Below are 12,958 nucleotides of genomic sequence, written 5' to 3' on the forward strand. Positions count from 1 at the left end.
TAAGGCCCAATAAGTGTATGTGTTTTGGTAACAGTGTTAAATGCTCCCCTAGGATGGTTTCATTCAAAAGAAATCTGCATATAAGGTTGAGAAGGTTAGGCCAACAGGAATACTTTTCTTTAGGTGTATTAACTTAATGGGCAATTCTGATTTAGCTTACAGACACGTGTATGGCTAAGCAGCTTCTAAATTTAAAGGACTGAGGTAAGGTTGCCAGCTATAAAAGGGTTATCATTAACATCAAAAGCAGAAATTTTTCTTCTAGCAAGAAAAAAAAATCGCCTCTGATTTCTAAAGTCTTATTATGGAAGCTCTTATGATGGATCAGAGAGCACACTGGCTTGAAGGTCAGGAGGAAGGAAGATAATAAGTAAACAAGCATTTATCAAGTGCTTACTCTGTATTTTGCCAGCCCCTATGCTAACTGCTGGGGTTACAAATAGAAGCAAAAAGGAAGACTTTCCCTGCCCCCAAGGAGGTTACATTTTAATGGGGAAGACAGCACCACAAAGAGAAGTGAAAAGGAAGGAGAGGAGCAAAGATGAAGTTATCCAGTGCAGTGAATATGGTTTTGAAGTCAGGACAGTCAGAAATAGGGCTGGGATGGGCCTGAAGGCTGACCAGCTTGAGCCTCTTCACAAAATGGAAGCCCTTAGGAGAAACTCTCAAATGGGAGAAGGCAGGGTGGGGTGGTAGCTTGGTTGGGGGATATTCTAGGGGATATTCTAGATCTGGCAGAGTTTAATAGATGTTTCTAGTTGAAGAGGTGCCAAGTACTATAACTGAAGCATGATCTTGAAATCCAGAAATTAAGGATGTTTATTCTAGTTGTTCAAATTCTTCTAGTCTTGTCCCTACCAAACACAGTGGAGAAATTGAGTTTTTCTGGTCCAGGGGTGGGGAACCTGTGTCCTCGAGACCACATGTGGCCTTCTAGGTCCTTGAGTGCGGCCTGTTGACTGAGTCCAAGTTTTACAGACCAAATCTTTTTATTAAGGGAATTTGTTCTGTGAAGTTTGGATTCAGTCAAAGGGCTGCACTTGAGGACCTAGAGGGCCACATGTGGCCTCAAGGCTTCAGGTTTCCCATCTCTGCTCTGGGCCTTGGCCTCCCCACCTATGTAAAAGGATAGTGTTTGACTGGTAGCTAGTACCTGAATGGGATATTCCATGTGCCATCTCCATGCCCCTTTGCCTGGAATGTAAGCCCTTTTCCAGCCCTAGCCTTTAGAATAGCTCTAGTGCCACCTCCTCCATATGCCCCCTTTTAAAAGAAAAATTAATTAATTAATTTATATTTAGTTTTCAACATTCACTTCCATAAGATTTTGAGTTCCAAATTTTCTCCTCCCCAAGACAGCATGCAATCTGATATAGGCTCCACATATACATTCATATTAAAAATATTTTCACATTAGTCATGTTATACAGAAGAAGTAGAACCAACGGGAGAAACCATAAGAAAGGCGAAATGGGAAAAAAAGAGAAAGAGTGAGCAGATAGTATGCTTCCATCTGCATTCAGATTCCATAGTTTTTTCTCTGAATGTGGATAGTATTTTCCATCATGAGTCTTTTGGAGTCATCTTAGATCCTTGCATTGCTAAGAAGAGGTAAGTCTATCCAAGTCAGTCATCTCACAATGTTGCTGTTAACTGTACAATGTTCTCTTGGTTCTGCTCACTTCACTCAGTATCAGTTCACGTAAGCCTTTCCAGGTTTTTCTGAAGTCTGCCTGCTCATCATTTCTTTCCATAAGCCCTTCTTTACTAACTCCCTCCCTCCCCTTTGAAAGTGCTTTGTACATACCGTGTTTACTTATTAAGCTCCATGACGTCAGGAGCTGTTTTGTTTTGTCTTTGTATTCACAGCACCTACGGCAATACTAAGTAATTTTTTTTAAGAAATGAATTCAATCCCTAAAGTCCTTTATAGCTCTGCCATTTGATGGTTCTTTGGTTTATATGGACATGATGATGATAGCTGACATTTATTATAATTTCTTGAGGTTTGCAAAATGCTTTGCATGTGTCATAGAATTTGATCCTACATAACATGTAAGGTAGGTGCTATTATTATCCCCATTTTCTTGATGTGGAAACTGAGGCTGAGAGAGATTTATTGATTTGTCCCAGAGTCACACCGCTAGTATCTGAGGCAGCATTTGAACTCGCCCCATACCACTTAGCTGACACCTCAGTCTTGGTTTCTGTCTTGCTTAATTAATGCCCTGCTTAGTTCCATAGTATGTGTATATACATATGAAACATATATGTGTAATGTGAAATGTGAAGATGTGTGTGATCCCTGTCTTTAAAGCTGCAGATGGCCAAATACTGATCTTCTTCTAAAATGAAATCACAACATTACGGCTGACTCCTGGATTCCTGAGAAACTGGACATGTTATCTATCTTAGCCCAGAAGTCATAATCTAATCTGTGAAGCAAACATTTCCCTTGCACATGATAACACTTTAACCTGAAGCCCTGGAGGAAGTTTTGGGTTTGAAGTTAATAACCAAACATCCTCCTCCCACTTTCCGCCCCTCTTCCCCCTAAGGAATGAGCAGTCTCAGCCTGGGGCCTTTCTAAAAGTGTGTGACAGTTTTCTGTCTGTGCTTAGAATCTGGTTATTGTTTGTGCTGCTTCCTTGTTTTGAGATGGCTTACTGGAAAAATAGTGATAAGAGTTGATTTAAAGCTCGGAAGGCACCACAGAGGCATTCCAGGCTAAGGCCTTCTTTATCCAGATGAGGCATAGGTGTCAATGTCAGAGTCAGGATTTGAACCTGGGTTCTCTGAGTTTAAATCCAGCCCCTTTGTCACTGTACTGCACTGTACATTTGGTAATAGTTTACATTTAGAGATCATTTTACATTTACTCACCACATTTACATGACTCACTACAATCCTGTGGAGAAGGTCATCTAAGTATTATGACCTCTATCTTACAGACGAGCAAACAAACTCAGAGGAGTTCTGCCACTCAACAGCATTGGACTTGGCATTGGGAGACTTCAATTCTTTGACACTTCGCTAGATGGGTGACTGGGGGGATGTTAATTCCCTTTTTTTGGGAACTGACTTAGTTTCCTTATCTGTAAATTTAGGGGGGAGGAAAGGTTGGATTAAGTGATCTAAGATCTTTTCTAGCCTCTGATTGTCCTAACAAAAGGCATAGTCCTGTCTGACAGGGAAAATGGACTTCAATGTGACTTATGCTGTAGGGATGGTGGGAAGAGTCTGACTAACTGAGGGGTTTCTGTAGCCTTCAGCAGCTTTTGTTCATCACCCCAATTCCCACCCCATATCTCACATCACAAACTAATGTCCTTCTACCACTGCTTGGTTCTTTCTTTCTTTCTTTCTTTCTTTCTTTCTTTCTTTCTTTCTTTCTTTCTTTCTTTCTTTCTTTCTTTCTTTCCTTCCTTCCTTCCTTCCTTCCTTTCTTGCAAGGCATTTGGCGTTAAGTGACTTGCCCAAGGTCACATAGCTAGTAAGTGTCAAGTGTCTGAGGCCAGATTTGAACTCAGGTCCTCCTGAGTCCAGGGCCAGTGCTCTATCCAGTGTGCCACCTAGCTGCCCCACACTGCTTGATTCTCTTAAAAAATGTGATAAGCACACAACATGAGATGAGATGTGAGGGGGGAATATTGGCTGATTCAGAGGGCAGTTTAATCCCTAGGTTGTTTCAGGTCGGGAGCAAGCTTAACCCAAATTTCTTGAGAATAAAAATGGAGTGGGGCAACTAAGTGGCGGAGTGGATAGCTCACTGGCCCTGAAGACAGGAGGACCTGAGTTCAAATCCAGCCTCAGACCAAACACTTGACACTTACTAGCTGTGTGACCCTGGGCAAGTCACTTAACTCCAATTTCCTTAAAAAAAAGAGAGAGAGAGAGAGAGAGAATAAAAATGGAGAGGATGTTTGCTTGTTGACCTGTGCGGGGTTTTATCTTTTTCTTATTTATCTTCTTGAGGAGGCAGGGGAGTTGAGGGGGTTGGGAGGTTTTCTGATCGTTTCTGCAAGATCTTTTACTCAGCCAGCCCACTACTGATGATAGCTGTCCATGAGAGCTCTAGAGGGGTGGGAGACACCAGGGCCCCTAATTGGCAGGATGCCTTCACAGGGAGGGAGGGAAGGAGCGGCTTTGGGGAATTTGGGGGTAGTGGTGCTCAAGAGATCTGAAGCACATAGATATATATTCATTCATGCATTCATTCCTTCATTTGTTCATTTATTCGTTCAGTAAACATTTGGTAAATATGTACTATATTCCAGTCACTGTAGCACTGGAGATACAAAGAAATAAGCTTTGCTCTCAAACTCAAAATCTAATGGGCAGGGGTGGGGTGAGACTACATGCAAACAGCTATATAAAAACAAGATATAGACAGCATAAGTTGGAAATAATCAAAAGGAAGGCACTAGGATTAAGGGAAATCAGGAAAAGCTTCTTGTGGAAGGTGGGATTTTAGCTGAGACTTGAAGGAAGCCAGGGAATCCGTGAAGTAGAGATGAGGAAGAGAGCATTTCAGGCAATGGTGGGCAGCCAGAGAAAACATCACCGGAGGCAGCTAGGTGATGCAGTGGATAGAGCTCCAGCCTTAGAGTCAGGAGGACTTGAGTTCGAAACTGGCCTCAGACACTTACACTTACTAGCTGTGTGACCTTGGGCAAGTCACTTAACCCTGATTGCCTCACCAAAAAGAAAAAAAAGGAAAGAAAAGAAAAGAAAAAGAAAACATCACCAGCAGCACTGAGGCACAAGGGTAGGAATGCTACTCCCTCTCTTCCACTCCCTCCAATCCTACTTACCTTCTGGCTTCCCTCCTGCTCTTGCCTATGATTTCTCCCTCATAATAATGCTGGGAAGACTTGTATGTGTGTGATTTGCCCTGTCTATATCGGCAGCTAGATAGCACAGTGGATAAAGCACCAGACCTGCAGTCAGGAAAACCTGAGTTCAAATCCAACCTCAGATACTTACTAGCAGTATGTTACCCTAGACAAGTCACTTAACCCTGTTTGCCTTAGCTCTGTCATCTAAAATGAGCTAGAGAAGGAAATGACAAACCATTCCAATATCTTTGTGAAGAAAGCCCCAAATGGGGTCATGAAGAGTAGGACTTACCTAGGGGGAAAAAACAAAATAAAACACTAAACAACAACAGACAGAAAATGACCCAGACCCAGGATCATAACTTTAGATCTCGAAGAGACCTTGGAGGTCATCTTTTCTAAGCCTCTCATTTTACAGAAGAGGATACTGAGGCCCACAGAGGTTGTGTTGACTGCAAAGATAGTTTAGAAGCACAGCTGAATTTGAACTCAGAAATCCTTTGATTCTAAATCCAGTATTTCTAATATGCCCATTCTACTGCTGAAGCAGGCAATATCTGTACATTGAGATGATAAATGTAATAAGGATGAAGATGATGATGATGATGGTGATACTAGCACTTTCATAGCTCTTGAAATTTTTTGCAAAGCACTTCACAAATATTATTTCCATTCTATGTTCACAACCACCTTTGGGAGGTAGGTGCTATTATTATCCCTACTGTATAGATGAGGCTATGGAGGCAGGTGGAGGTTAAGTGACTGACCTAGGATCACACAGCTAGTGACCGAGGAAAGATTTGTATTCAAGTCTCTAAGGTCCAGTAAGGTAGGGGGAAGTAGCTGGAGGTGGGAACGATTAGGGAATGGATTGGTAAACTGTAAACTTTATTAATGCCCGGTTGGTGAAAAAGGAGACAAATACAGAGGGTTCAGTTTAAGGCATAATCACATTCAAATCCTTGTCAGGGAATGAATTTAAGATGTCCTGGCAAAGAATTTGCCTCATGGTACATGTTCAAGTGATATCAGGGACATCTGGTTCAGAGACAAAAAGGCATCCTTGGGGAAGAAGGTAGGGGGAAACAGCCCTTCGATTTTCTATATGGAAACATTTGGTGCAAGACAGAATGGTATTGTCTGCACGGTGCCAACTGTGAGTGGAACACTGGGGACTGTGGCAAACCGAATACTATGTAGAAGGGATTGAGAGAAGACACCAGGGTGCTCTAGTTTCACCTACATTGCCAACTAGCTGTGTGACTGGGGCCATAATGTGATCATGATAATAGCTAGCATTTATATAGGGATTTAGGGGCAGCTAGGTGGTGCGGTGGATGGAGTATCATGCCTCGAGTCAAGAAGACCTGAGGTCAAATGTGGCCTCAGATATTTTACTGGCTGTGTGGCCCTGGGCAAGTCATTTAACCCTGTTTGCCTCAGTTTCCTTATCCATAAAGTGAGCTAGAGAAGGAAATGGCAAGCCACTCAAACATCTTGCCAAGAAAAACCCCAAATGGGGTCACGAAGAGTCAGATATGACTGAAATGACCGAACAACAACATAGGGATATAAAGCTTGCAAAGCAAGCCTTACAAGTATTCCTCATTCAATCTTCACAATGATCCTATGAGGTCATTGCTTATTATCTCTACTTTAAAGCTGAGCAAACTCAACTTTAGAGATGTTGAGAATTTAAGTGACTTGTCCAGGGTTGCACAGCTAGTGTTTAAAGAAGGATTCGAATTCAGTTCTTCTTGATTTCAAAGTCCAGCACTCTAATCCTCTGAAACTTCTAGTTGGGACATATCACTCCCCCTCTCTGGGCCTTATTTTCCTCATTTGTAAAATGGGAGGATTGCTTGAAAAGATCTTTGAAGCTCTTTTTCTGGTTCTAAGATACTAAGGACCCTATGCTGTCATGTTAACTTGAGGAAGAATGGTCTGCCAGCTGCTACGTTAATTAAACTCTTGTGTGATGGGCTTGGAAGACAGACATCTAAGACTGCCTCACGGATGGCATGACTCACTAAATCAGCATTCTGAGAGTCTTGAGGGTGGCAATATTGCAGCTACCGTTGAATACTGTGTCTTATGGGTCCTCAGAAGTGAATTAGGAAAATGGATTTGGGACCTATAGGAATCACTGTCAGCTTTTCTAACTCTGAAAGCAGAGCTCTTCCCATCATACCATGCTAAAGATTAAGTCACCTAGTCAGAACCTTGGTTTCCCCATCTATTTTGTTGTTAAGTTTTTGGGTTTTTTCAGTCATGTCTGACTCTCTGTAGTCTATTTGGGATTTTCTTGGCAAAGATAGTGGAGTAGTTTGTTATTTCCTTCTATAACTCATTTTATAGATGAGGAAACTGAAACAAACAGTTAAATGACTTGCCCAGGGTCACATAGCTAGTAAGTGTCTGAGGCTGGATTTGAATTCACAAAGCTGAGTCTTCTTTATTCTAGGCCTGATGCTCTATCCACTGCACCACCACCTATAAAATGGCTAATGGCTTTAGTACCTGTTTGACACAGGTATTTTGAGGAAAGCACTTGTATGGCCCCCGGGTGCTATAGAAATGAGTGTTTGCTGATAAGGCTTAAATCATGTTATCATAAAAATTGCTGCTATTATTACTAGGCTCAGAACAAACTGAAACTTTTGATTGACTAGTCTCAGGACCTCAAATTTTGTAGGGATGGCTTGGGCTTTCAGTTGGCCAATGCCATGTTTTATGGAGTTGCAACATTCACAGGGAGTAGTTTCTGAAGATAGAGGCTTATTGCTCTGCCTATACAGATAGAAAATTGCTCTGGGAGTCTGGAGATCTGGGTTGGAGTCTTGACCATTCATTTTTCCCTTATCTTGATGTTGGACAAGGTACCTTTATCCTTCTGGGCCTCCGTTTTCTCATTTGTAAAAAGGAAGGGGCTGGATTCGATTATTTCTCTGATCTTTTATGAGCCCCATCATTCTATGATTTTATCAGTTAAATGGCAAGGCTTGTGAATAGCTCTGAGAGTACTCCTGCAGCTTTTGTACCTAAATATTAAGTTAAAGATGAAAACATCAGCTGGTATGAATAAAGATTTTCCATCAGCTCTTATTTGGAATAATAATTACGTCTTTTCATTTGAATGGTTGCAGTTCCCAAGGCTGCATGTAAATGACTGTCCTTGGCATGAAAATATTGTTTAAGGAACAGCGGTTAGTTTGAATAAGGCACTTTAAAAAAAGTCCAGACATTAATCTGGCTTGATGTGACCACTAATTTTAAATTTTAATTTAATTTAAAAATCTATTTTCTCTCTTCCCACCTCCCCAACTGTTGGAGAAAAAAAAACCCAGAAAACTACATATGCATAGTTAAGCAAAACAATTTCTCACATTGGTCATGCCCAAAAAAATCATATTATTCACTGAATCTATTACCTGTCTGTTAGGAGGTAGGAAGTATGCTTTGTTACCAGTGCATTCATTGAAATAATGGTTGGTCTTTGCATTGATCAGAGTTCTTAAGTTTTTTGAGGTTGTTTATTTGTCATTACAATGCTATTGTTGCTCTCTGTGCCTCAATAAACATTTATTATGCACCTACTACATGCTGATCACTATGCTAATCACTGGAGATACCAATGCAAAAAAATATATGATACCTGTCCTCTAGGAGCTTACAATCGAATGAGGGAATATAATATACTAAAGGAAGCTGGAAAGAGGGGAGGAGGAAAAGGACCCTGCAACTGGACGGGTGTGTGACAGAAGTCCAAAGGAGTGCAGTTGAATGGAAAATGAAGTCTTTATATTATTTGCTGTTGTTGTTATATAAATTATTATTTTTGTATCAGTTATGCAAATCTTCTCAGGTTTGTCTGAAAATAGCCTTTTCATCATTTCTTTTGTACAATAGAATTTCACTACATTCATAGACCATAATCTGTTCAACCGTTCTCCAACTGAACGGTCCTAGGGTTTTGATGAGTGACCTGCTAGTGGATTTCTCTACCACTAACCCCACCCCCCACCTCCCAACAAAAAAAAGAAAAAAAGAAAAGAGAAAGAAAGAAAATCCCTCATTTTTTCTGAGTTGTTAATTTGGCTTAAGAGTCTACTTTCAGAGAACAGAGGGCCTTTTTATCATTTCTTGGTCCCTACTAACCTTCATATGACAGGCTTTGCAAAAATGTTTCCTACGCCTGTGTGCTGTGGTTTCTGTTCAGGGTTGGTAAGCCAACCTGAATTAGTCTTTAGTCTCCTTTGAGGGCTGTGGAATGTTCAGGCATTTCCCCAATTCACTAACGGGTCAGTCTGATTCCTCTTTCCAGGTTAATAAGTGAGACACCTTGGATTTATGGGAGTAGATTTGGAACTGAAAGTATCACTTGTTTAAATATTTCCTTTGGTTGGTTTGCAGTTATTAGCAGCTGACAGATGTTAAACACAACCAGAGCTTGCATGCATACTATATTTTTATATGCCCTCCCCCACTCCACTTTTTCAGTAAGTTTCTCCACCTAGTAGTTAGTATAGGGTCATGCTCAGAGAATGAGCTCCACAAATGTTACTTGAATTGAATACCTTTTCTTAATTAAAAAAAAAAGTCTCTTCCATGAATTTTACATAGTGTTAAGAAATAGAAGAACATGGTTCTTTTAAGTGTTTGTTAGGAGAGAGTTCAATCTATATTTTTCTCCAGCTTTATTTAATGGTATGATAGGAGAGTCACTGTAAAAGAGATGACTTAGAATATGGTGCAAAGAAATCAAAAGTTGTGAACATTTTATAAGTCTTTATCTTTTCTAGGCATTTCCATTAAAATTAGAATGGTACGGAGAAGAGAGGGATGGATTTAGAGTCCGAGGACCTAGGTTCAAATCCAGTACTTATGGGCAGGTTGGTGGCGCAGTGGATAGAGCACCGGCCCTGGATTCAGGAGAACCTGAGTTCAAATCTGGCCTCAGACACATAATACTAGCTGTGTGACCCTGGGCAAGTCACTTAACCCCACTGCCTAGCCAAAACAAAAGCAAAAACAAATCCAGCACTTAGTGCAGCGCCTGGCACGTAGTAGGCACTCAATAAATGCTGGCTGACAGACTGGCTGATTTTTTTCTGCCATCAACTTATTATCTGTGTGATTTGGAGCAAGTCATTTAACCTCGCTGGGCCTCGGCGTCCTTACCTGTAAAATGAGAAGATTGGACTAGCTGACCTGTGGGAGGTCCCTTTAGTTACAGATCTGTAATTGTATGTGATTGTGTAATGTGAAGAGAGATGCTCAATCTTTGATTCCCCAGCCTGAATTTCCCAATTATATCCTTCGGTGGTAATACCTTTGCTTCTGTGGTTTATTCATCATGACCAACAAGGAAAAATGCTTCATTTTAGGGGAAAAAAACCCATTTTGTTGTTATATTAACAGTTACAAGATTATCACCATTATGGAAATTTGCCTATATCATAATTAATAACTAGCATTGCTATTAGGCTTTTTATTTTTATTTTTTTAATTTTTAGGCAACTGGGGTTAAGTGACTTGCCCAGGGTGACACAGCTAGTAAGTGTCAAGTGTGTGGTCTGAGACCGGATTTGAACTCAGGTCCTCTTGACTTCAGGGCAGGTGCTCTACCCACTGCGCCACCTAGCTGCCCGGATACCAACATTCTTTAAAAGTACTTGCCCTCTGGGGCAGCTAGGTGGCACAGTGGATAGAGCATGGGCCCTGAAGTCAAGAGGACCTGAGTTCAAATCCGGTCTCAGACCACACACTTGACACTTACTAGCTGTGTCACCCTGGGCAAGTCACTTAACCCCAGTTGCCTAAAAAAAAAAACAAATAAAGAATGTTGGCATCCTTGGTTTCTAGCACAGTGCCCAAAGTGTAGTAGGTAATTAATTATTGGGCAGCTAAGTGGTGAAACAGATGGAGTAGCCGGGCCTGGGGTCAGAAGATCTGAGTTCAAATATAACCTTAGACACTCACTAGCTGTGTGACCCTGGGCAAGTCACTTCACCCTGTTTACCTCAGTTTCCTCCTCTGTAAAATGAAGTGAGAAGGAAATGCCAAACCGCTCCAGTATCTTTGCCAAGAAAACTACAAATGGGTCACAAAGAGTTGGATATAACTGAACAACAAAAACAAAATTTTATTATTGCTTGTGAAATTAATTGAGGCTCAGAGGTAGGATTTGAACCTAGGTTCATCATTATCCACCATACCATACTGCCTCTCGATAGATAGCTATGCCTATGCTCAATTTCTGGTTTCTGATCTGAATTCAATAGTCACTGTGTGCTTACACACAGACCAGAGATCTTGGAGGACCTGCTATGAGGTCAAGGTGGGTGTCAAGTAAAGCAGAGAAAACTTGGTAACATTTTTTGAAATTTCTGATTTGCCACAGTGGAAAGGGGCTTTCATTTGCTGGGATGTACTCTTTGAACAAAAATCCCATGAAACAGTCCTCCTTTCTGTCAGCTCAGACTTCCTATGGGAGATAGACTCTAAGCGTAAACAGAAGTAAGCAGAGCTAAGGGGAAGCCAGACGATTTGATGGCAGAAGCTGCCTTGGCCCAGGCAACCGGCACCGATGTGCACTCTGCATTCCAGGCTCAGAGCCTACCCTCTGCCCTGGAGTCTGGAGTCTGTATTTTTGTCAAGGGCATATGGAAGAACTGTGTTTCCACTTTCATTTTTTAGCAGAGTGGAAGACCTCTTTTGGATGTCTTGAAGATTTGAAAAACTCAGCAGAAAAGCAGGGTATCTGAGGAGCATCTAATGTAAAACATAAAAGGGAAGTACCTTTGTGAGAACCCCAAATTACTCAGTCTGTTAACACTATGGGACAAGATGTTTAACCTCTCTGGGCTTCTGTGTCTTCAACTGTAAAGTGAGGAGGTTGCAGTGGTACCAGACAGAATCAGAACACCTGAGTTTGAATCTTGTCTCAGCCACTTCTGCCTAGGTGACCTTGAGTAATTAATTTACCAGAATATGTTTGCTTAGCTCCCACCAGATGGAGAACATTCAATCAAATAACAGGAAATTTATTATGTGTCCAGTACATGCCAGTGTTAGACCCTGGGGACATAATGTAATGAAATAATCCTTTCCTTTAAGAAGTTTAAATTCTGCCAGGGGAAACAATATTTACATATTTATATACAATACAGTATATACAATATTTCTGGTGCTGAGGCATTAGTACCTGGAAGCAGGGTGGGAATGAGGAAATGCTTCACTTGAGGATGGTGCTTAAATGGAAATGTGAAGAGATAGGGATTCTAAGAGGCAGAGATGAAGAGAGAATATATTCTAGGCACAGGGGGACAGCCAGTGCAAAGGATGTCATGTGTTAGGAGAGGCAAGAACAGTTTGGCTGGACTGTGAAAGGGAGTAAAGCATAAGAAGGCTGGAAAGGGAGATCAGAGAGAGGTTATAGATGGTTAAGACAGGAGAGGGGAACCTGAGGCCTCGAGGCTACATGTGGCCCTCTAGGTCCTCAAGTATGGCCCTTTGACTGAATCCAAACCTCACAGAATAAATCCCCTTAATGAGAGATTTGTTCTGTAAAACGTGGACTTGGTTAAAAGGCTAAGAGGCAACAGAATTCCTGAAGTGGAAAGAGATCAGTTCTTGGTCCGGCAGCTGGGTGGCACAGTGGATAGAGCACTGGGCCTGGGTTCAGGAAAACTCATCTTCCTAAGTTCAAATCTGGTTTTATATACTTATTAGCTGTGTGACCCTGGGCAAGTCACTTTTCCTTTACTAGATTTTGGGCAAGTTCTCTCACCATTCTGAGCCTTAGATTCCTTGCCTATAAAATGGGAATAATAATGGTTAGATTTCCAAAAAATTAATAAATAAAAGGGGCGGTTAGGTGGCATGTTAGATAAAGCACCGGCCCTCGAGTCAGGAGGACCTGAGTTCAAATGTGACCTCAGACACATAACACTCACTAACTGTGTGACTCTGGGCAAGTCACTTAACCCCAATTGCCTCCCCCTTCCCCCAAAAAAATAACGGTTACAATATGTATCTAGAGTTATTTTATGAATTATAAAGCAATGTAAATGTGCTACTTATATATGTGGGCATCTTAGAGACAAATAGTCTTTAAA

General features: G+C 41.3%; 1 protein-coding gene across 1 annotated transcript in view; it reads left to right on the plus strand.

The window, feature by feature from the left end:
• TNFRSF21 (TNF receptor superfamily member 21) overlaps positions 1-12,958 on the plus strand; it is a 109,693-nt gene that overhangs the window by 43,806 nt on the left and 52,929 nt on the right.

The sequence above is a fragment of the Phascolarctos cinereus genome, unplaced genomic scaffold, assembly GCF_003287225.1.
Source record: "Phascolarctos cinereus isolate Bilbo 61053 unplaced genomic scaffold, phaCin_HiC Scaffold_5;HRSCAF=322, whole genome shotgun sequence".
Taxonomy (NCBI): domain Eukaryota; kingdom Metazoa; phylum Chordata; class Mammalia; order Diprotodontia; family Phascolarctidae; genus Phascolarctos; species Phascolarctos cinereus.